Source organism: Hyla sarda, unplaced genomic scaffold (genome assembly GCF_029499605.1).
Source record: "Hyla sarda isolate aHylSar1 unplaced genomic scaffold, aHylSar1.hap1 scaffold_1364, whole genome shotgun sequence".
Classification (NCBI taxonomy): Eukaryota; Metazoa; Chordata; class Amphibia; order Anura; family Hylidae; genus Hyla; species Hyla sarda.
The window spans coordinates 617-21555 of NW_026607992.1; the positions used below are offsets into that span (position 1 = coordinate 617).

Sequence of the window (20939 nt, forward strand, 5' to 3'; positions counted from 1 at the left end):
ACCATCACCGCCATAGGTTGTCAAATAACCCGGATTTAACCCACACAGGTAAGTCCAATGGGGTGCAGGCATGTCCTCTATGCTTACAGCTTCCCGTGGGTGTTGGTTTGATACCGTTTGGGGACAGCCAAGGAGGCATCTGCAGGCAACAAAGGTAGGTGTGTGCTTGTGTGTGTGTTTCCTATGCAGATCCTAAGCCCAGTGTCACATGCAAGTAGGAGGAGTAAGAAGGGTTCCTGGCAAATCCGGGTTATGGATTGCATTTAAAAAGGCCCCGTGGGAGTGCAATGGGCCCCTGTCTTGCTGCTTAGCAATAATGGTATGGGTTTAGGTTCTGCTGTGTGTACTGGTGGTTGACTGCCCCCCAGCCCAGAGTGTGCATGGAAAATTGTCTGGCAGCCTCCCTGACAGCAAGCAGTGATAGTGCCCATGAAGGGGACCTTGTTGGGCCCGCCCCTTTCACGGTTATCGCTTCTCGGCCTTTTGGCTAAGATCAAGTGTAGTATCTGTTCTTATCAGTTTAATATCTGATACGTCCCCTATCTGGGGACCATATATTAAATGGATTTTTGAGAACGGGGGCCGATTTCGAAGTTTGCTTCCGTCGCCCTATGCATTGACCCGATATGGCAGTATCTTCGGGTACAGTGCACCACCCCCTTACAGGGTTAAAAAGAAAGATTCCTACTTTCATTGCTACCTGCTTGCTGGCTAGCCAGCTAGCCAGCCCTGTGGGCCTTGCTGCTGCTGCAGCCAAAAAACAAAAGGTGGTGCTGCTGCTGCTTCTGCTTCTGCTTGTGTCTGGCCCCTGTTGGAGCGTCCAGGCACAGGACTTCTGCTGCTGCTGACTAAATGGCCTCCTTAATTGGATCATTTGAGTAGCCAGCACACCTGTGCAGGTAGGGCATGACATGATAGGCAGCTGCCTTGATAGCGGGTGGGTGCTGAATGTTCCTAATTGACAAAATAAGATTAATGCTTATGAAGAAATATAAAATCTCATCCCTTCCCCAATATCGCGCCACACCCCTACCCCTTAATTCCCTGGTTGAACGTGATGGACATATGTCTTTTTTCGACCGTACTAACTATGTAACTATGTAACATAACATGGGGGGGGGGGGGGGGGGGGGTCTCCTGGCTGTTCACACAGGTGTGTCATTGCTGTACATTGACCATGCATTGCTTCTGTGGTATTGCAAAGGCAAAGACAAATGCTTCCAGCCATCCATTGCACTAATGGATTGGTCATCAGCTGGCTGTCTATGTCCCGCATCAATATAGACCAAAGTACAGAGGGTTAGGCTATGCTATTGTGCACCTACCTGATGCATCAGAAGGTGCGAGGCCCTTGCTAAATTCTGTGCACAGACTTTGAGATCTATGCTTTAGACTGTATCTAAACCTGCTCCAACATGGACTGACATTCTGGCCTACTTTCAGCCGATGCGACTTGTCTGTCGCTGAACAGTCGCTTTTTATGTATTCAGCACCTATGTATAATGTTGTAAAAATGCTCTAGAAGCTAAAGTCGCAGAAATGTCACACATATTTGGCCTGCAACTTTCTGTGCGACAAATTCAGACAGGAAAAATCAGTATAAATCCTTAGAAAATTATCCCCCAGTGTCTCCATCTGCTGGCGGTATTGAATAAGCATTGCTGCACTGATGGGGTATGCATTAGACGAAAAAAAAGAAGAAAAAGAAGAATAATACGCCCAGAAAAGAGGCGAAAAGGAGAAAAACGTAAAAAAACGTGAAAAAAAAGTAAGAGGAAGAGAAGGGAAAAAAAGGTGGAAATGGGTTTAAAAGTGATTTCGGCGGAGAATATATATATATATATATATATATATATATATATATATATATATATGCGCACACACACACATAGATATAAACGTATTCTCCGTTGAGATATTGCAGCCGCTGCTGTGTCCAGGCCCAGGAGCCTTAGCACTGTGCTGTGATGTCACTCAATACCACTGACATCACTAGGTGTAAACAACATCTCTCCTTTGCTGTGTATGTGACTATGGAGCTGTTTGGTGATGTCGTCTATTACGGCCTTCATAGAAGCAACAGGAGATTGTTGCATCCATCTTGAACCCTCAGAACTACAGTGCTATGATGTCACTCACTTCCACAGGCCTTGCAGAGTGTAAACAACAACAACCCAGCTTTGTTGTGTATGTAACCAAAGGGATTTGTGATGTCACCTAGAACCTTCACAGCAGCGACAGCTTTATGAGGAGCATCAGCACTGCTCTGCCTGAGCAGAACCATCACCGCCATAGGTTGTCAAATAACCCGGATTTAACCCACACAGGTAAGTCCAATGGGGTGCAGGCATGTCCTCTATGCTTACAGCTTCCCGTGGGTGTTGGTTTGATACCGTTTGGGGACAGCCAAGGAGGCATCTGCAGGCAACAAAGGTAGGTGTGTGCTTGTGTGTGTGTTTCCTATGCAGATCCTAAGCCCAGTGTCACATGCAAGTAGGAGGAGTAAGAAGGGTTCCTGGCAAATCCGGGTTATGGATTGCATTTAAAAAGGCCCCGTGGGAGTGCAATGGGCCCCTGTCTTGCTGCTTAGCAATAATGGTATGGGTTTAGGTTCTGCTGTGTGTACTGGTGGTTGACTGCCCCCCAGCCCAGAGTGTGCATGGAAAATTGTCTGGCAGCCTCCCTGACAGCAAGCAGTGATAGTGCCCATGAAGGGGACCTTGTTGGGCCCGCCCCTTTCACGGTTATCGCTTCTCGGCCTTTTGGCTCCGATCAAGTGTAAACTTGGTCTGGGTCAGGGGTGCGGGTGTTCTGCTGAGCAGGAATCCGGAGTGGTGATCTTACTGTGGAATCGACAGACAAGAGAAGAATAATGGCTGGAAAGGAATACCTCCCTGCGATTGAGAAGACTGTACGTTTTGTGGTGGAAACTTCTGACCGGGGTAAGAATCGGATTGAGTACATTGGACATGAACTTGTGGAGAAATTGGGCGGTTTTGGCATGGATAGTTTGTTCTGTGTGCAAGAGAATAGGAAGCAAGGAATATATGATGTGTCCTTCATCTATGAAGCTGATTGCCAGAACTTCTATGAATGTTTGAAAAGAAATGCCAATAACTCTGTCTTGGAAAATGTAAAGTTTTTCCCTCTGTTTGAGATGGGAGTGAAGACTCTGTTTGTACATATGTACAATCCGTTCTTAGACCCGGATATGATTAAGAACTTTCTAAGTATCTACTGTGAAAGTGTCCAAGGGGGAGTGAAGCAAACTAGTAGTTTGGGTGTGTTTAATGGCACATGGAAGTTCTTTGTAAAACTGAAGCTGGATCCTGGGAGCATTGGTGGAGTGAAACACCCACCGGCCAATTTTTCAATCGCTGGAAACCGGGGTTATGTCTATTATTATGGCCAGCCATTGTTTTGCCGTGATTGTTTGCTGTTTGGACATGTTAAAGAGGCTTGTCCAGGTAATAAGAAGTGCCGAAATTGTAAAATGCCAGGGCATGAGGCGGGAGCTTGTCCACAGCCCAGAACTTGTGATCTTTGTGGCCTTGTTGGACATGTGTATAGAAATTGTCCGGAGGTGGCTAAGAGGGAGAAGGAGAAAGAGGCCAGAAAAGATTTGGCAATTAAAAAAAGGGAAAAGGCAAAGGCAGACATGGCAGAAAAGAGTGTGATTGCTAGCATTATTGAGAAAGCAACGGTGGTGGAAGAGAAGGTGCAGGAGGAGATTGAAGAGGAGATGGAGGAGGAGGTGAGAATTGAAGAGGTGCCTAGTCCTCAGGTGTCTGGCACTCAAAAAGTTGAATGGTCGAATTCAGAAGAGGAAAGTGCTAAAGAGAGAGAGGAAGATCTTTTTCGTCCCCCACGGAAGGCGGCGAGAGGTGCCAGTGGTGAAAAGATGGAGCAGACGGTGGTGGAGACGAGTAATCGTTTTGCCGCAATATCTGAGGGTGAAATGGATAAATGCATTGGAGAAGAAACTTCTCCCTCGACACTGAGCCGTAAAGTTCATTAACTCTCTTCTAGGTTTTTTCTTCCTATGGGTTGTTATTTGATTTGATATGTCTTTTTCGGTTAGTTTGTCAAATGTTAGAGTCTTTAAAAATAAGAATAGAAGAGCGGCCATTCTGGAGGAATTGGCAGGAACTAATAATGACATAATTTGTCTACAGGAATGTGGATTGGATTTTCCTCCAAAAAAGGAGGAGTGGAGATATGGACCAGCAGTGTGGTCTTGCTCTAATGTAAATAGAAATGATGGAGTTGGGGTTTTGTTTAGGAATAATAAGTTTAAAGTTTGTAGTCAAATGGTGTTAAGGGAAGGAAGGTGTGTGTTGGTGGAGGTTGGGTTACATGGGTTTAAGTTTAAGTTAATTAATGTTTATGCACCTGTGAATAAGGAGGAGAGGGTGGGTTTGTTTGAAATAATTAAGGGGTTTTTGTCTGGGAAGGAACCAGTGTTGTTAGTAGGTGATTTCAACTGTGAGATTGGGAGGGATGCGGATGTTTCTGGAAATATGCTTAAGAGTATGGTGAGTGATTTCAAGTTAAGAGATGTGGTTGAAGTGTGTGGTGTGAATCCTGTGTTAGCAACATATCATGCTGAGAGTGGAAGGAGTGAGTCAAGATTAGATATGTGTTTTGTGTCCAAAATGATAGGATGTATGTGGTATAAGCAAGAGAGAGTGATTTATTCTGATCATGAGCGTGTGAGTTGTGGTTTGGTGTTGGATGAGATTTGCATAAGTGGGAGGGGTTACTGGAAGCTTAATGTGAAACTGTTGGATGAAAAGGAGGTATATGATAGGTATATTAAGAAGTATAAGTTATGGTGTGAGAAGAAAAAAGAATTTTTGGATTTATTGTGTTGGTGGGAGTGGGTTAAAGAAAGAACTAAGGTTTTTTTCAAGAGGGAAGGTTATAAAAGGAAAGCTAGGGAAAGAAAGAAGTATGAATGGCTGAATAAAAGGTTGGGGTTTCTCATTAAGTTGAAAAAGAAGGGATGGAGAGTGGATGGTAAGATTGATGCTGTGAAAAGAGATATAAAGGATTGGTTGAATGAAAGAGGAAAAGAGTTAATGTACCGAGCAAAAGTGGACAAATTGGAGAAGGATGAAAAGTGTTCAAGATATTTTTTTAAGAAAGTGATTGGGAGAAAGGATGATTTAGTGAGTGTGTATGATAAGGATGGTGGTTTGGTGAGAGGCAAAGCTGTACTGAATGTGGTGAAAGAGTTTTATGAGGACTTATATGCAGTCAAACAGTGTGATAGGGGTTTGGCTGAGGAAGTGCTGGAAGTGATTGATAAGAAGGTAGATTGTAATGAGTATGAGAGTTTAATGAGAGAGATTGGAATGGAAGAAATTAAAAGGACGGTTGATAGTATGGCTAAAAATAAGACTCCTGGAGAGGATGGGTTGCCGGCTGAGTTTTATGTGAAATTGTGGGATGTACTGAAGGATGATATGGAGAGTATCTTTAAGTATATGTGGGCTAATGGAAGATTGGTGGAAAGTATGAAGAGTGGGATAGTGGTTTTGATTTATAAGAAAGGGGATGTGAATGATGTAAGGAATTGGAGGCCGATAACTTTGTTGAATGTGGATTATAAAATATTTGCAAAGCTGATTACAAATAGAATGAGGGACGTGATAGAGCAAGTGATTGGGGAGGAGCAAGTGTGTGGTGTGCCAGGAAGAAGAATTAGTGAGAATTTGTGTTTGTTGAGAGATATATTGTGGGATGGTATGTGTAGAAAGCAGGTGGTTCGTGTGTTGTCAATTGATTTTGAAAAAGCTTTTGACCGTTTGTCGCATGGGTTTTTGTTTAAGGTGCTAGTTAAAATGGGGTTTCCAGGTGATTTTGTGAATATTGTGAGAATGTTGTATAAGGAAGTGTATAGTAAGATTCTGATTAATGGATGGATGACTGAGGAGATTAAAGTATGTTCAGGGGTGAGACAGGGATGTCCCTTGTCACCTATTGCTTTTATTTGTGCTATGGAACCATTATTAGAATTATTGCGTAAGGATAAATGTGTGAGAGGTGTGAGAGTTCCGGGGGGTCGTGGTAAAGAGGTTAAAGTGTTGGCTTATATGGATGATGTATGTGTGGTAAGTGAATCTGTTGCGGCTGTAAGAAGATCCAAGTTATTGGTAAGTCTGTTTTGTGGTGCGTCTGGTTTTAAGGTCAATTGGGGAAAGAGTGAATATAAATGTTTTGGTGGTGTGACTCAGAGTGAGGATGTTGGTATGGAAGGGGTGGAAGGGCCTATTCAGGTGTTGGGGGTGAAGATGGATGAACGGTTGGATGGTAGAAATAGTTGGGAGGATGTGGGGAAGAGAGTGCAAAAGAAATTGAATTTTTGGAGGTTGAGAGAGTTGTCAATGGTTGGTAAGGTTATGATAGTGAAGAGTGTGATTTTGCCAATACTGTTATATGTTGCTGTTGTGTTTCCGCCAAGTTATATGGTTTTGCGAAAGGTGAAAAGAATGTTATTTGTGTTTTTGTGGGGTACAAAGATGGAAAGAGTTAAGAGAGAGATTGTAATGAAAGATGGTAAAAATGGAGGAATGGACTTTCCGAATGTTGATGTGTATCTGGGTGTGAATATTGTTTTTGCTTTGAAAAGAATGATGGGAGGTGAAAAGAGTTGTGCATGTATGGTGAGATATTTGGGTGGCAGTGTGTTATGTAAATTGGGTTGGTTGGAAAGAGATTTGAGAGTGCCTTATGCTTTTGTGTGTCCTAGTTGGTATGTATATGTGGTGAAATTTTTGGAGAATTATAGGTTGATTGGTGTGGGTCCAGAAGTGTTTGTGAGTAAAAAGAGTATGATTGGGTACATTAAAAAAGACGAAGTTGAATGTTCAATTAATATGGTGAGAGCTGTAGATGTGGGGAGAGTGTGGAAGAGTATAATGACTGTTGGAGTAACAAATAGACAACGTGAGATAGTATGGCAGAGTTTGCATGGTGCGTTACCGGTAAGAGAATTTCAAAGAAATAGAGGGATTGGAAGGTATGAGAGGTGTCCAAGAGATGGGTGTGATGGGATTGAGAGTGTGATGCATGTATTTTGGAATTGTGAAATGGCGCAAGGTGTGTGGAAAGGGATGAGTTTGCTGTTTAAAGAATTGACTGGTATAAGGTATATGTCGTATGATGTGGTTATGTTTGGACTTAGTATGGTAGGGAGAGATAAGGAAAGGGTTTTTTTTGTGTTGCTTGCCATTATTAAAGAAGTACTTTGGGATGTTAGGAATTTATGTGTATTCAAAAGAAAAAACGTGTCGGTGGAGGGTTGTATTAAGTTGATTCTAGATAGGTTATATGTTGTTTATTTGTGTGATAGGAAGAATTTGGGGGATAAGGATGCTGAGGGGATATGGAAGTTTTTGAAATGGAGATATCTTGTAAGTTTGTAATTGGTGATGGTATTTATGTTTGTTTGAAATTGAAAATAAAAAGAAAGACCTAATGATGAGTTGGACTTTACTTCAGAAAGTCTAAGTGACGAAGTATGGAGTTGGATTTTGATGTTTTAATGTCCAAACCTGAAGGTTTAAAAAAAAAAAAAAAAAAAAAAAAAAAATCTGTTCTTATCAGTTTAATATCTGATACGTCCCCTATCTGGGGACCATATATTAAATGGATTTTTGAGAACGGGGGCCGATTTCGAAGCTTGCTTCCGTCGCCCTATGCATTGACCCGATATGGCAGTATCTTCGGGTACAGTGCACCACCCCCTTACAGGGTTAAAAAGAAAGATTCCTACTTTCATTGCTACCTGCTTGCTGGCTAGCCAGCTAGCCAGCCCTGTGGGCCTTGCTGCTGCTGCAGCCAAAAAACAAAAGGTGGTGCTGCTGCTGCTTCTGCTGCTTCTGCTTCTGCTTGTGTCTGGCCCCTGTTGGAGCGTCCAGGCACAGGACTTCTGCTGCTGCTGACTAAATGGCCTCCTTAATTGGATCATTTGAGTAGCCAGCACACCTGTGCAGGTAGGGCATGACATGATAGGCAGCTGCCTTGATAGCGGGTGGGTGCTGAATGTTCCTAATTGACAAAATAAGATTAATGCTTATGAAGAAATATAAAATCTCATCCCTTCCCCAATATCGCGCCACACCCCTACCCCTTAATTCCCTGGTTGAACGTGATGGACATATGTCTTTTTTCGACCGTACTAACTATGTAACTATGTAACATAACATGGGGGGGGGGGGGGTCTCCTGGCTGTTCACACAGGTGTGTCATTGCTGTACATTGACCATGCATTGCTTCTGTGGTATTGCAAAGGCAAAGACAAATGCTTCCAGCCATCCATTGCACTAATGGATTGGTCATCAGCTGGCTGTCTATGTCCCGCATCAATATAGACCAAAGTACAGAGGGTTAGGCTATGCTATTGTGCACCTACCTGATGCATCAGAAGGTGCGAGGCCCTTGCTAAATTCTGTGCACAGACTTTGAGATCTATGCTTTAGACTGTATCTAAACCTGCTCCAACATGGACTGACATTCTGGCCTACTTTCAGCCGATGCGACTTGTCTGTCGCTGAACAGTCGCTTTTTATGTATTCAGCACCTATGTATAATGTTGTAAAAATGCTCTAGAAGCTAAAGTCGCAGAAATGTCACACATATTTGGCCTGCAACTTTCTGTGCGACAAATTCAGACAGGAAAAATCAGTATAAATCCTTAGAAAATTATCCCCCAGTGTCTCCATCTGCTGGCGGTATTGAATAAGCATTGCTGCACTGATGGGGTATGCATTAGACGAAAAAAAAGAAGAAAAAGAAGAATAATACGCCCAGAAAAGAGGCGAAAAGGAGAAAAACGTAAAAAAACGTGAAAAAAAAGTAAGAGGAAGAGAAGGGAAAAAAAGGTGGAAATGGGTTTAAAAGTGATTTCGGCGGAGAATATATATATATATATATATATATATATATATATATATATATATGCGCACACACACACATAGATATAAACGTATTCTCCGTTGAGATATTGCAGCCGCTGCTGTGTCCAGGCCCAGGAGCCTTAGCACTGTGCTGTGATGTCACTCAATACCACTGACATCACTAGGTGTAAACAACATCTCTCCTTTGCTGTGTATGTGACTATGGAGCTGTTTGGTGATGTCGTCTATTACGGCCTTCATAGAAGCAACAGGAGATTGTTGCATCCATCTTGAACCCTCAGAACTACAGTGCTATGATGTCACTCACTTCCACAGGCCTTGCAGAGTGTAAACAACAACAACCCAGCTTTGTTGTGTATGTAACCAAAGGGATTTGTGATGTCACCTAGAACCTTCACAGCAGCGACAGCTTTATGAGGAGCATCAGCACTGCTCTGCCTGAGCAGAACCATCACCGCCATAGGTTGTCAAATAACCCGGATTTAACCCACACAGGTAAGTCCAATGGGGTGCAGGCATGTCCTCTATGCTTACAGCTTCCCGTGGGTGTTGGTTTGATACCGTTTGGGGACAGCCAAGGAGGCATCTGCAGGCAACAAAGGTAGGTGTGTGCTTGTGTGTGTGTTTCCTATGCAGATCCTAAGCCCAGTGTCACATGCAAGTAGGAGGAGTAAGAAGGGTTCCTGGCAAATCCGGGTTATGGATTGCATTTAAAAAGGCCCCGTGGGAGTGCAATGGGCCCCTGTCTTGCTGCTTAGCAATAATGGTATGGGTTTAGGTTCTGCTGTGTGTACTGGTGGTTGACTGCCCCCCAGCCCAGAGTGTGCATGGAAAATTGTCTGGCAGCCTCCCTGACAGCAAGCAGTGATAGTGCCCATGAAGGGGACCTTGTTGGGCCCGCCCCTTTCACGGTTATCGCTTCTCGGCCTTTTGGCTAAGATCAAGTGTAGTATCTGTTCTTATCAGTTTAATATCTGATACGTCCCCTATCTGGGGACCATATATTAAATGGATTTTTGAGAACGGGGGCCGATTTCGAAGCTTGCTTCCGTCGCCCTATGCATTGACCCGATATGGCAGTATCTTCGGGTACAGTGCACCACCCCCTTACAGGGTTAAAAAGAAAGATTCCTACTTTCATTGCTACCTGCTTGCTGGCTAGCCAGCTAGCCAGCCCTGTGGGCCTTGCTGCTGCTGCAGCCAAAAAACAAAAGGTGGTGCTGCTGCTGCTTCTGCTGCTTCTGCTTCTGCTTGTGTCTGGCCCCTGTTGGAGCGTCCAGGCACAGGACTTCTGCTGCTGCTGACTAAATGGCCTCCTTAATTGGATCATTTGAGTAGCCAGCACACCTGTGCAGGTAGGGCATGACATGATAGGCAGCTGCCTTGATAGCGGGTGGGTGCTGAATGTTCCTAATTGACAAAATAAGATTAATGCTTATGAAGAAATATAAAATCTCATCCCTTCCCCAATATCGCGCCACACCCCTACCCCTTAATTCCCTGGTTGAACGTGATGGACATATGTCTTTTTTCGACCGTACTAACTATGTAACTATGTAACATAACATGGGGGGGGGGGGGGGGGTCTCCTGGCTGTTCACACAGGTGTGTCATTGCTGTACATTGACCATGCATTGCTTCTGTGGTATTGCAAAGGCAAAGACAAATGCTTCCAGCCATCCATTGCACTAATGGATTGGTCATCAGCTGGCTGTCTATGTCCCGCATCAATATAGACCAAAGTACAGAGGGTTAGGCTATGCTATTGTGCACCTACCTGATGCATCAGAAGGTGCGAGGCCCTTGCTAAATTCTGTGCACAGACTTTGAGATCTATGCTTTAGACTGTATCTAAACCTGCTCCAACATGGACTGACATTCTGGCCTACTTTCAGCCGATGCGACTTGTCTGTCGCTGAACAGTCGCTTTTTATGTATTCAGCACCTATGTATAATGTTGTAAAAATGCTCTAGAAGCTAAAGTCGCAGAAATGTCACACATATTTGGCCTGCAACTTTCTGTGCGACAAATTCAGACAGGAAAAATCAGTATAAATCCTTAGAAAATTATCCCCCAGTGTCTCCATCTGCTGGCGGTATTGAATAAGCATTGCTGCACTGATGGGGTATGCATTAGACGAAAAAAAAGAAGAAAAAGAAGAATAATACGCCCAGAAAAGAGGCGAAAAGGAGAAAAACGTAAAAAAACGTGAAAAAAAAGTAAGAGGAAGAGAAGGGAAAAAAAGGTGGAAATGGGTTTAAAAGTGATTTCGGCGGAGAAATATATATATATATATATATATATATATATATATATATATATATATGCGCACACACACATAGATATAAACGTATTCTCCGTTGAGATATTGCAGCCGCTGCTGTGTCCAGGCCCAGGAGCCTTAGCACTGTGCTGTGATGTCACTCAATACCACTGACATCACTAGGTGTAAACAACATCTCTCCTTTGCTGTGTATGTGACTATGGAGCTGTTTGGTGATGTCGTCTATTACGGCCTTCATAGAAGCAACAGGAGATTGTTGCATCCATCTTGAACCCTCAGAACTACAGTGCTATGATGTCACTCACTTCCACAGGCCTTGCAGAGTGTAAACAACAACAACCCAGCTTTGTTGTGTATGTAACCAAAGGGATTTGTGATGTCACCTAGAACCTTCACAGCAGCGACAGCTTTATGAGGAGCATCAGCACTGCTCTGCCTGAGCAGAACCATCACCGCCATAGGTTGTCAAATAACCCGGATTTAACCCACACAGGTAAGTCCAATGGGGTGCAGGCATGTCCTCTATGCTTACAGCTTCCCGTGGGTGTTGGTTTGATACCGTTTGGGGACAGCCAAGGAGGCATCTGCAGGCAACAAAGGTAGGTGTGTGCTTGTGTGTGTGTTTCCTATGCAGATCCTAAGCCCAGTGTCACATGCAAGTAGGAGGAGTAAGAAGGGTTCCTGGCAAATCCGGGTTATGGATTGCATTTAAAAAGGCCCCGTGGGAGTGCAATGGGCCCCTGTCTTGCTGCTTAGCAATAATGGTATGGGTTTAGGTTCTGCTGTGTGTACTGGTGGTTGACTGCCCCCCAGCCCAGAGTGTGCATGGAAAATTGTCTGGCAGCCTCCCTGACAGCAAGCAGTGATAGTGCCCATGAAGGGGACCTTGTTGGGCCCGCCCCTTTCACGGTTATCGCTTCTCGGCCTTTTGGCTAAGATCAAGTGTAGTATCTGTTCTTATCAGTTTAATATCTGATACGTCCCCTATCTGGGGACCATATATTAAATGGATTTTTGAGAACGGGGGCCGATTTCGAAGCTTGCTTCCGTCGCCCTATGCATTGACCCGATATGGCAGTATCTTCGGGTACAGTGCACCACCCCCTTACAGGGTTAAAAAGAAAGATTCCTACTTTCATTGCTACCTGCTTGCTGGCTAGCCAGCTAGCCAGCCCTGTGGGCCTTGCTGCTGCTGCAGCCAAAAAACAAAAGGTGGTGCTGCTGCTGCTTCTGCTGCTTCTGCTTCTGCTTGTGTCTGGCCCCTGTTGGAGCGTCCAGGCACAGGACTTCTGCTGCTGCTGACTAAATGGCCTCCTTAATTGGATCATTTGAGTAGCCAGCACACCTGTGCAGGTAGGGCATGACATGATAGGCAGCTGCCTTGATAGCGGGTGGGTGCTGAATGTTCCTAATTGACAAAATAAGATTAATGCTTATGAAGAAATATAAAATCTCATCCCTTCCCCAATATCGCGCCACACCCCTACCCCTTAATTCCCTGGTTGAACGTGATGGACATATGTCTTTTTTCGACCGTACTAACTATGTAACTATGTAACATAACATGGGGGGGGGGGGGGTCTCCTGGCTGTTCACACAGGTGTGTCATTGCTGTACATTGACCATGCATTGCTTCTGTGGTATTGCAAAGGCAAAGACAAATGCTTCCAGCCATCCATTGCACTAATGGATTGGTCATCAGCTGGCTGTCTATGTCCCGCATCAATATAGACCAAAGTACAGAGGGTTAGGCTATGCTATTGTGCACCTACCTGATGCATCAGAAGGTGCGAGGCCCTTGCTAAATTCTGTGCACAGACTTTGAGATCTATGCTTTAGACTGTATCTAAACCTGCTCCAACATGGACTGACATTCTGGCCTACTTTCAGCCGATGCGACTTGTCTGTCGCTGAACAGTCGCTTTTTATGTATTCAGCACCTATGTATAATGTTGTAAAAATGCTCTAGAAGCTAAAGTCGCAGAAATGTCACACATATTTGGCCTGCAACTTTCTGTGCGACAAATTCAGACAGGAAAAATCAGTATAAATCCTTAGAAAATTATCCCCCAGTGTCTCCATCTGCTGGCGGTATTGAATAAGCATTGCTGCACTGATGGGGTATGCATTAGACGAAAAAAAAGAAGAAAAAGAAGAATAATACGCCCAGAAAAGAGGCGAAAAGGAGAAAAACGTAAAAAAACGTGAAAAAAAAGTAAGAGGAAGAGAAGGGAAAAAAAGGTGGAAATGGGTTTAAAAGTGATTTCGGCGGAGAAATATATATATATATATATATATATATATATATATATATATATATATGCGCACACACACACATAGATATAAACGTATTCTCCGTTGAGATATTGCAGCCGCTGCTGTGTCCAGGCCCAGGAGCCTTAGCACTGTGCTGTGATGTCACTCAATACCACTGACATCACTAGGTGTAAACAACATCTCTCCTTTGCTGTGTATGTGACTATGGAGCTGTTTGGTGATGTCGTCTATTACGGCCTTCATAGAAGCAACAGGAGATTGTTGCATCCATCTTGAACCCTCAGAACTACAGTGCTATGATGTCACTCACTTCCACAGGCCTTGCAGAGTGTAAACAACAACAACCCAGCTTTGTTGTGTATGTAACCAAAGGGATTTGTGATGTCACCTAGAACCTTCACAGCAGCGACAGCTTTATGAGGAGCATCAGCACTGCTCTGCCTGAGCAGAACCATCACCGCCATAGGTTGTCAAATAACCCGGATTTAACCCACACAGGTAAGTCCAATGGGGTGCAGGCATGTCCTCTATGCTTACAGCTTCCCGTGGGTGTTGGTTTGATACCGTTTGGGGACAGCCAAGGAGGCATCTGCAGGCAACAAAGGTAGGTGTGTGCTTGTGTGTGTGTTTCCTATGCAGATCCTAAGCCCAGTGTCACATGCAAGTAGGAGGAGTAAGAAGGGTTCCTGGCAAATCCGGGTTATGGATTGCATTTAAAAAGGCCCCGTGGGAGTGCAATGGGCCCCTGTCTTGCTGCTTAGCAATAATGGTATGGGTTTAGGTTCTGCTGTGTGTACTGGTGGTTGACTCTGCCCCCCAGCCCAGAGTGTGCATGGAAAATTGTCTGGCAGCCTCCCTGACAGCAAGCAGTGATAGTGCCCATGAAGGGGACCTTGTTGGGCCCGCCCCTTTCACGGTTATCGCTTCTCGGCCTTTTGGCTCCGATCAAGTGTAAACTTGGTCTGGGTCAGGGGTGCGGGTGTTCTGCTGAGCAGGAATCCGGAGTGGTGATCTTACTGTGGAATCGACAGACAAGAGAAGAATAATGGCTGGAAAGGAATACCTCCCTGCGATTGAGAAGACTGTACGTTTTGTGGTGGAAACTTCTGACCGGGGTAAGAATCGGATTGAGTACATTGGACATGAACTTGTGGAGAAATTGGGCGGTTTTGGCATGGATAGTTTGTTCTGTGTGCAAGAGAATAGGAAGCAAGGAATATATGATGTGTCCTTCATCTATGAAGCTGATTGCCAGAACTTCTATGAATGTTTGAAAAGAAATGCCAATAACTCTGTCTTGGAAAATGTAAAGTTTTTCCCTCTGTTTGAGATGGGAGTGAAGACTCTGTTTGTACATATGTACAATCCGTTCTTAGACCCGGATATGATTAAGAACTTTCTAAGTATCTACTGTGAAAGTGTCCAAGGGGGAGTGAAGCAAACTAGTAGTTTGGGTGTGTTTAATGGCACATGGAAGTTCTTTGTAAAACTGAAGCTGGATCCTGGGAGCATTGGTGGAGTGAAACACCCACCGGCCAATTTTTCAATCGCTGGAAACCGGGGTTATGTCTATTATTATGGCCAGCCATTGTTTTGCCGTGATTGTTTGCTGTTTGGACATGTTAAAGAGGCTTGTCCAGGTAATAAGAAGTGCCGAAATTGTAAAATGCCAGGGCATGAGGCGGGAGCTTGTCCACAGCCCAGAACTTGTGATCTTTGTGGCCTTGTTGGACATGTGTATAGAAATTGTCCGGAGGTGGCTAAGAGGGAGAAGGAGAAAGAGGCCAGAAAAGATTTGGCAATTAAAAAAAGGGAAAAGGCAAAGGCAGACATGGCAGAAAAGAGTGTGATTGCTAGCATTATTGAGAAAGCAACGGTGGTGGAAGAGAAGGTGCAGGAGGAGATTGAAGAGGAGATGGAGGAGGAGGTGAGAATTGAAGAGGTGCCTAGTCCTCAGGTGTCTGGCACTCAAAAAGTTGAATGGTCGAATTCAGAAGAGGAAAGTGCTAAAGAGAGAGAGGAAGATCTTTTTCGTCCCCCACGGAAGGCGGCGAGAGGTGCCAGTGGTGAAAAGATGGAGCAGACGGTGGTGGAGACGAGTAATCGTTTTGCCGCAATATCTGAGGGTGAAATGGATAAATGCATTGGAGAAGAAACTTCTCCCTCGACACTGAGCCGTAAAGTTCATTAACTCTCTTCTAGGTTTTTTCTTCCTATGGGTTGTTATTTGATTTGATATGTCTTTTTCGGTTAGTTTGTCAAATGTTAGAGTCTTTAAAAATAAGAATAGAAGAGCGGCCATTCTGGAGGAATTGGCAGGAACTAATAATGACATAATTTGTCTACAGGAATGTGGATTGGATTTTCCTCCAAAAAAGGAGGAGTGGAGATATGGACCAGCAGTGTGGTCTTGCTCTAATGTAAATAGAAATGATGGAGTTGGGGTTTTGTTTAGGAATAATAAGTTTAAAGTTTGTAGTCAAATGGTGTTAAGGGAAGGAAGGTGTGTGTTGGTGGAGGTTGGGTTACATGGGTTTAAGTTTAAGTTAATTAATGTTTATGCACCTGTGAATAAGGAGGAGAGGGTGGGTTTGTTTGAAATAATTAAGGGGTTTTTGTCTGGGAAGGAACCAGTGTTGTTAGTAGGTGATTTCAACTGTGAGATTGGGAGGGATGCGGATGTTTCTGGAAATATGCTTAAGAGTATGGTGAGTGATTTCAAGTTAAGAGATGTGGTTGAAGTGTGTGGTGTGAATCCTGTGTTAGCAACATATCATGCTGAGAGTGGAAGGAGTGAGTCAAGATTAGATATGTGTTTTGTGTCCAAAATGATAGGATGTATGTGGTATAAGCAAGAGAGAGTGATTTATTCTGATCATGAGCGTGTGAGTTGTGGTTTGGTGTTGGATGAGATTTGCATAAGTGGGAGGGGTTACTGGAAGCTTAATGTGAAACTGTTGGATGAAAAGGAGGTATATGATAGGTATATTAAGAAGTATAAGTTATGGTGTGAGAAGAAAAAAGAATTTTTGGATTTATTGTGTTGGTGGGAGTGGGTTAAAGAAAGAACTAAGGTTTTTTTCAAGAGGGAAGGTTATAAAAGGAAAGCTAGGGAAAGAAAGAAGTATGAATGGCTGAATAAAAGGTTGGGGTTTCTCATTAAGTTGAAAAAGAAGGGATGGAGAGTGGATGGTAAGATTGATGCTGTGAAAAGAGATATAAAGGATTGGTTGAATGAAAGAGGAAAAGAGTTAATGTACCGAGCAAAAGTGGACAAATTGGAGAAGGATGAAAAGTGTTCAAGATATTTTTTTAAGAAAGTGATTGGGAGAAAGGATGATTTAGTGAGTGTGTATGATAAGGATGGTGGTTTGGTGAGAGGCAAAGCTGTACTGAATGTGGTGAAAGAGTTTTATGAGGACTTATATGCAGTCAAACAGTGTGATAGGGGTTTGGCTGAGGAAGTGCTGGAAGTGATTGATAAGAAGGTAGATTGTAATGAGTATGAGAGTTTAATGAGAGAGATTGGAATGGAAGAAATTAAAAGGACGGTTGATAGTATGGCTAAAAATAAGACTCCTGGAGAGGATGGGTTGCCGGCTGAGTTTTATGTGAAATTGTGGGATGTACTGAAGGATGATATGGAGAGTATCTTTAAGTATATGTGGGCTAATGGAAGATTGGTGGAAAGTATGAAGAGTGGGATAGTGGTTTTGATTTATAAGAAAGGGGATGTGAATGATGTAAGGAATTGGAGGCCGATAACTTTGTTGAATGTGGATTATAAAATATTTGCAAAGCTGATTACAAATAGAATGAGGGACGTGATAGAGCAAGTGATTGGGGAGGAGCAAGTGTGTGGTGTGCCAGGAAGAAGAATTAGTGAGAATTTGTGTTTGTTGAGAGATATATTGTGGGATGGTATGTGTAGAAAGCAGGTGGTTCGTGTGTTGTCAATTGATTTTGAAAAAGCTTTTGACCGTTTGTCGCATGGGTTTTTGTTTAAGGTGCTAGTTAAAATGGGGTTTCCAGGTGATTTTGTGAATATTGTGAGAATGTTGTATAAGGAAGTGTATAGTAAGATTCTGATTAATGGATGGATGACTGAGGAGATTAAAGTATGTTCAGGGGTGAGACAGGGATGTCCCTTGTCACCTATTGCTTTTATTTGTGCTATGGAACCATTATTAGAATTATTGCGTAAGGATAAATGTGTGAGAGGTGTGAGAGTTCCGGGGGGTCGTGGTAAAGAGGTTAAAGTGTTGGCTTATATGGATGATGTATGTGTGGTAAGTGAATCTGTTGCGGCTGTAAGAAGATCCAAGTTATTGGTAAGTCTGTTTTGTGGTGCGTCTGGTTTTAAGGTCAATTGGGGAAAGAGTGAATATAAATGTTTTGGTGGTGTGACTCAGAGTGAGGATGTTGGTATGGAAGGGGTGGAAGGGCCTATTCAGGTGTTGGGGGTGAAGATGGATGAACGGTTGGATGGTAGAAATAGTTGGGAGGATGTGGGGAAGAGAGTGCAAAAGAAATTGAATTTTTGGAGGTTGAGAGAGTTGTCAATGGTTGGTAAGGTTATGATAGTGAAGAGTGTGATTTTGCCAATACTGTTATATGTTGCTGTTGTGTTTCCGCCAAGTTATATGGTTTTGCGAAAGGTGAAAAGAATGTTATTTGTGTTTTTGTGGGGTACAAAGATGGAAAGAGTTAAGAGAGAGATTGTAATGAAAGATGGTAAAAATGGAGGAATGGACTTTCCGAATGTTGATGTGTATCTGGGTGTGAATATTGTTTTTGCTTTGAAAAGAATGATGGGAGGTGAAAAGAGTTGTGCATGTATGGTGAGATATTTGGGTGGCAGTGTGTTATGTAAATTGGGTTGGTTGGAAAGAGATTTGAGAGTGCCTTATGCTTTTGTGTGTCCTAGTTGGTATGTATATGTGGTGAAATTTTTGGAGAATTATAGGTTGATTGGTGTGGGTCCAGAAGTGTTTGTGAGTAAAAAGAGTATGATTGGGTACATTAAAAAAGACGAAGTTGAATGTTCAATTAATATGGTGAGAGCTGTAGATGTGGGGAGAGTGTGGAAGAGTATAATGACTGTTGGAGTAACAAATAGACAACGTGAGATAGTATGGCAGAGTTTGCATGGTGCGTTACCGGTAAGAGAATTTCAAAGAAATAGAGGGATTGGAAGGTATGAGAGGTGTCCAAGAGATGGGTGTGATGGGATTGAGAGTGTGATGCATGTATTTTGGAATTGTGAAATGGCGCAAGGTGTGTGGAAAGGGATGAGTTTGCTGTTTAAAGAATTGACTGGTATAAGGTATATGTCGTATGATGTGGTTATGTTTGGACTTAGTATGGTAGGGAGAGATAAGGAAAGGGTTTTTTTTGTGTTGCTTGCCATTATTAAAGAAGTACTTTGGGATGTTAGGAATTTATGTGTATTCAAAAGAAAAAACGTGTCGGTGGAGGGTTGTATTAAGTTGATTCTAGATAGGTTATATGTTGTTTATTTGTGTGATAGGAAGAATTTGGGGGATAAGGATGCTGAGGGGATATGGAAGTTTTTGAAATGGAGATATCTTGTAAGTTTGTAATTGGTGATGGTATTTATGTTTGTTTGAAATTGAAAATAAAAAGAAAGACCTAATGATGAGTTGGACTTTACTTCAGAAAGTCTAAGTGACGAAGTATGGAGTTGGATTTTGATGTTTTAATGTCCAAACCTGAAGGTTTAAAAAAAAAAAAAAAAAAAAAAAAAAAATCTGTTCTTATCAGTTTAATATCTGATACGTCCCCTATCTGGGGACCATATATTAAATGGATTTTTGAGAACGGGGGCCGATTTCGAAGCTTGCTTCCGTCGCCCTATGCATTGACCCGATATGGCAGTATCTTCGGGTACAGTGCACCACCCCCTTACAGGGTTAAAAAGAAAGATTCCTACTTTCATTGCTACCTGCTTGCTGGCTAGCCAGCTAGCCAGCCCTGTGGGCCTTGCTGCTGCTGCAGCCAAAAAACAAAAGGTGGTGCTGCTGCTGCTTCTGCTGCTTCTGCTTCTGCTTGTGTCTGGCCCCTGTTGGAGCGTCCAGGCACAGGACTTCTGCTGCTGCTGACTAAATGGCCTCCTTAATTGGATCATTTGAGTAGCCAGCACACCTGTGCAGGTAGGGCATGACATGATAGGCAGCTGCCTTGATAGCGGGTGGGTGCTGAATGTTCCTAATTGACAAAATAAGATTAATGCTTATGAAGAAATATAAAATCTCATCCCTTCCCCAATATCGCGCCACACCCCTACCCCTTAATTCCCTGGTTGAACGTGATGGACATATGTCTTTTTTCGACCGTACTAACTATGTAACTATGTAACATAACATGGGGGGGGGGGGGGTCTCCTGGCTGTTCACACAGGTGTGTCATTGCTGTACATTGACCATGCATTGCTTCTGTGGTATTGCAAAGGCAAAGACAAATGCTTCCAGCCATCCATTGCACTAATGGATTGGTCATCAGCTGGCTGTCTATGTCCCGCATCAATATAGACCAAAGTACAGAGGGTTAGGCTATGCTATTGTGCACCTACCTGATGCATCAGAAGGTGCGAGGCCCTTGCTAAATTCTGTGCACAGACTTTGAGATCTATGCTTTAGACTGTATCTAAACCTGCTCCAACATGGACTGACATTCTGGCCTACTTTCAGCCGATGCGACTTGTCTGTCGCTGAACAGTCGCTTTTTATGTATTCAGCACCTATGTATAATGTTGTAAAAATGCTCTAGAAGCTAAAGTCGCAGAAATGTCACACATATTTGGCCTGCAACTTTCTGTGCGACAAATTCAGACAGGAAAAATCAGTATAAATCCTTAGAAAATTATCCCCCAGTGTCTCCATCTGCTGGCGGTATTGAATAAGCATTGCTGCACTGATGGGGTATGCATTAGACGAAAAAAAAGAAGAAAAAGAAGAATAATACGCCCAGAAAAGAGGCGAAAAGGAGAAAAACGTAAAAAAACGTGAAAAAAAAGTAAGAGGAAGAGAAGGGAAAAAAAGGTGGAAATGGGTTTAAAAGTGATTTCGGCGGAGAATATATATATATATATATATATATATATATATATATATATATATAGCGCACACACACACATAGATATAAACGTATTCTCCGTTGAGATATTGCAGCCGCTGCTGTGTCCAGGCCCAGGAGCCTTAGCACTGTGCTGTGATGTCACTCAATACCACTGACATCACTAGGTGTAAACAACATCTCTCCTTTGCTGTGTATGTGACTATGGAGCTGTTTGGTGATGTCGTCTATTACGGCCTTCATAGAAGCAACAGGAGATTGTTGCATCCATCTTGAACCCTCAGAACTACAGTGCTATGATGTCACTCACTTCCACAGGCCTTGCAGAGTGTAAACAACAACAACCCAGCTTTGTTGT

At 43.2% G+C, this 20939-nt stretch overlaps 5 non-coding genes across 5 annotated transcripts; all 5 read left to right on the forward strand.

Annotated features, from left to right (window-relative positions):
* Positions 1-467: 467 nt before the first annotated feature.
* LOC130306274 (U2 spliceosomal RNA) lies at positions 468-658 on the forward strand. The gene has a single exon (XR_008855651.1). It is a non-coding gene; the product is annotated as a U2 spliceosomal RNA (small nuclear RNA).
* A 6904-nt stretch (positions 659-7562) lies between these two features.
* Positions 7563-7750, forward strand: LOC130306278 (U2 spliceosomal RNA). The gene has a single exon (XR_008855654.1). It is a non-coding gene; the product is annotated as a U2 spliceosomal RNA (small nuclear RNA).
* A 2088-nt stretch (positions 7751-9838) lies between these two features.
* Positions 9839-10029, forward strand: LOC130306240 (U2 spliceosomal RNA). The gene has a single exon (XR_008855619.1). It is a non-coding gene; the product is annotated as a U2 spliceosomal RNA (small nuclear RNA).
* A 2092-nt stretch (positions 10030-12121) lies between these two features.
* LOC130306252 (U2 spliceosomal RNA) lies at positions 12122-12312 on the forward strand. The gene has a single exon (XR_008855630.1). It is a non-coding gene; the product is annotated as a U2 spliceosomal RNA (small nuclear RNA).
* A 6909-nt stretch (positions 12313-19221) lies between these two features.
* LOC130306279 (U2 spliceosomal RNA) lies at positions 19222-19409 on the forward strand. Its single transcript, XR_008855655.1, has one exon. It is a non-coding gene; the product is annotated as a U2 spliceosomal RNA (small nuclear RNA).
* The last annotated feature ends 1530 nt before the right edge of the window (positions 19410-20939 follow it).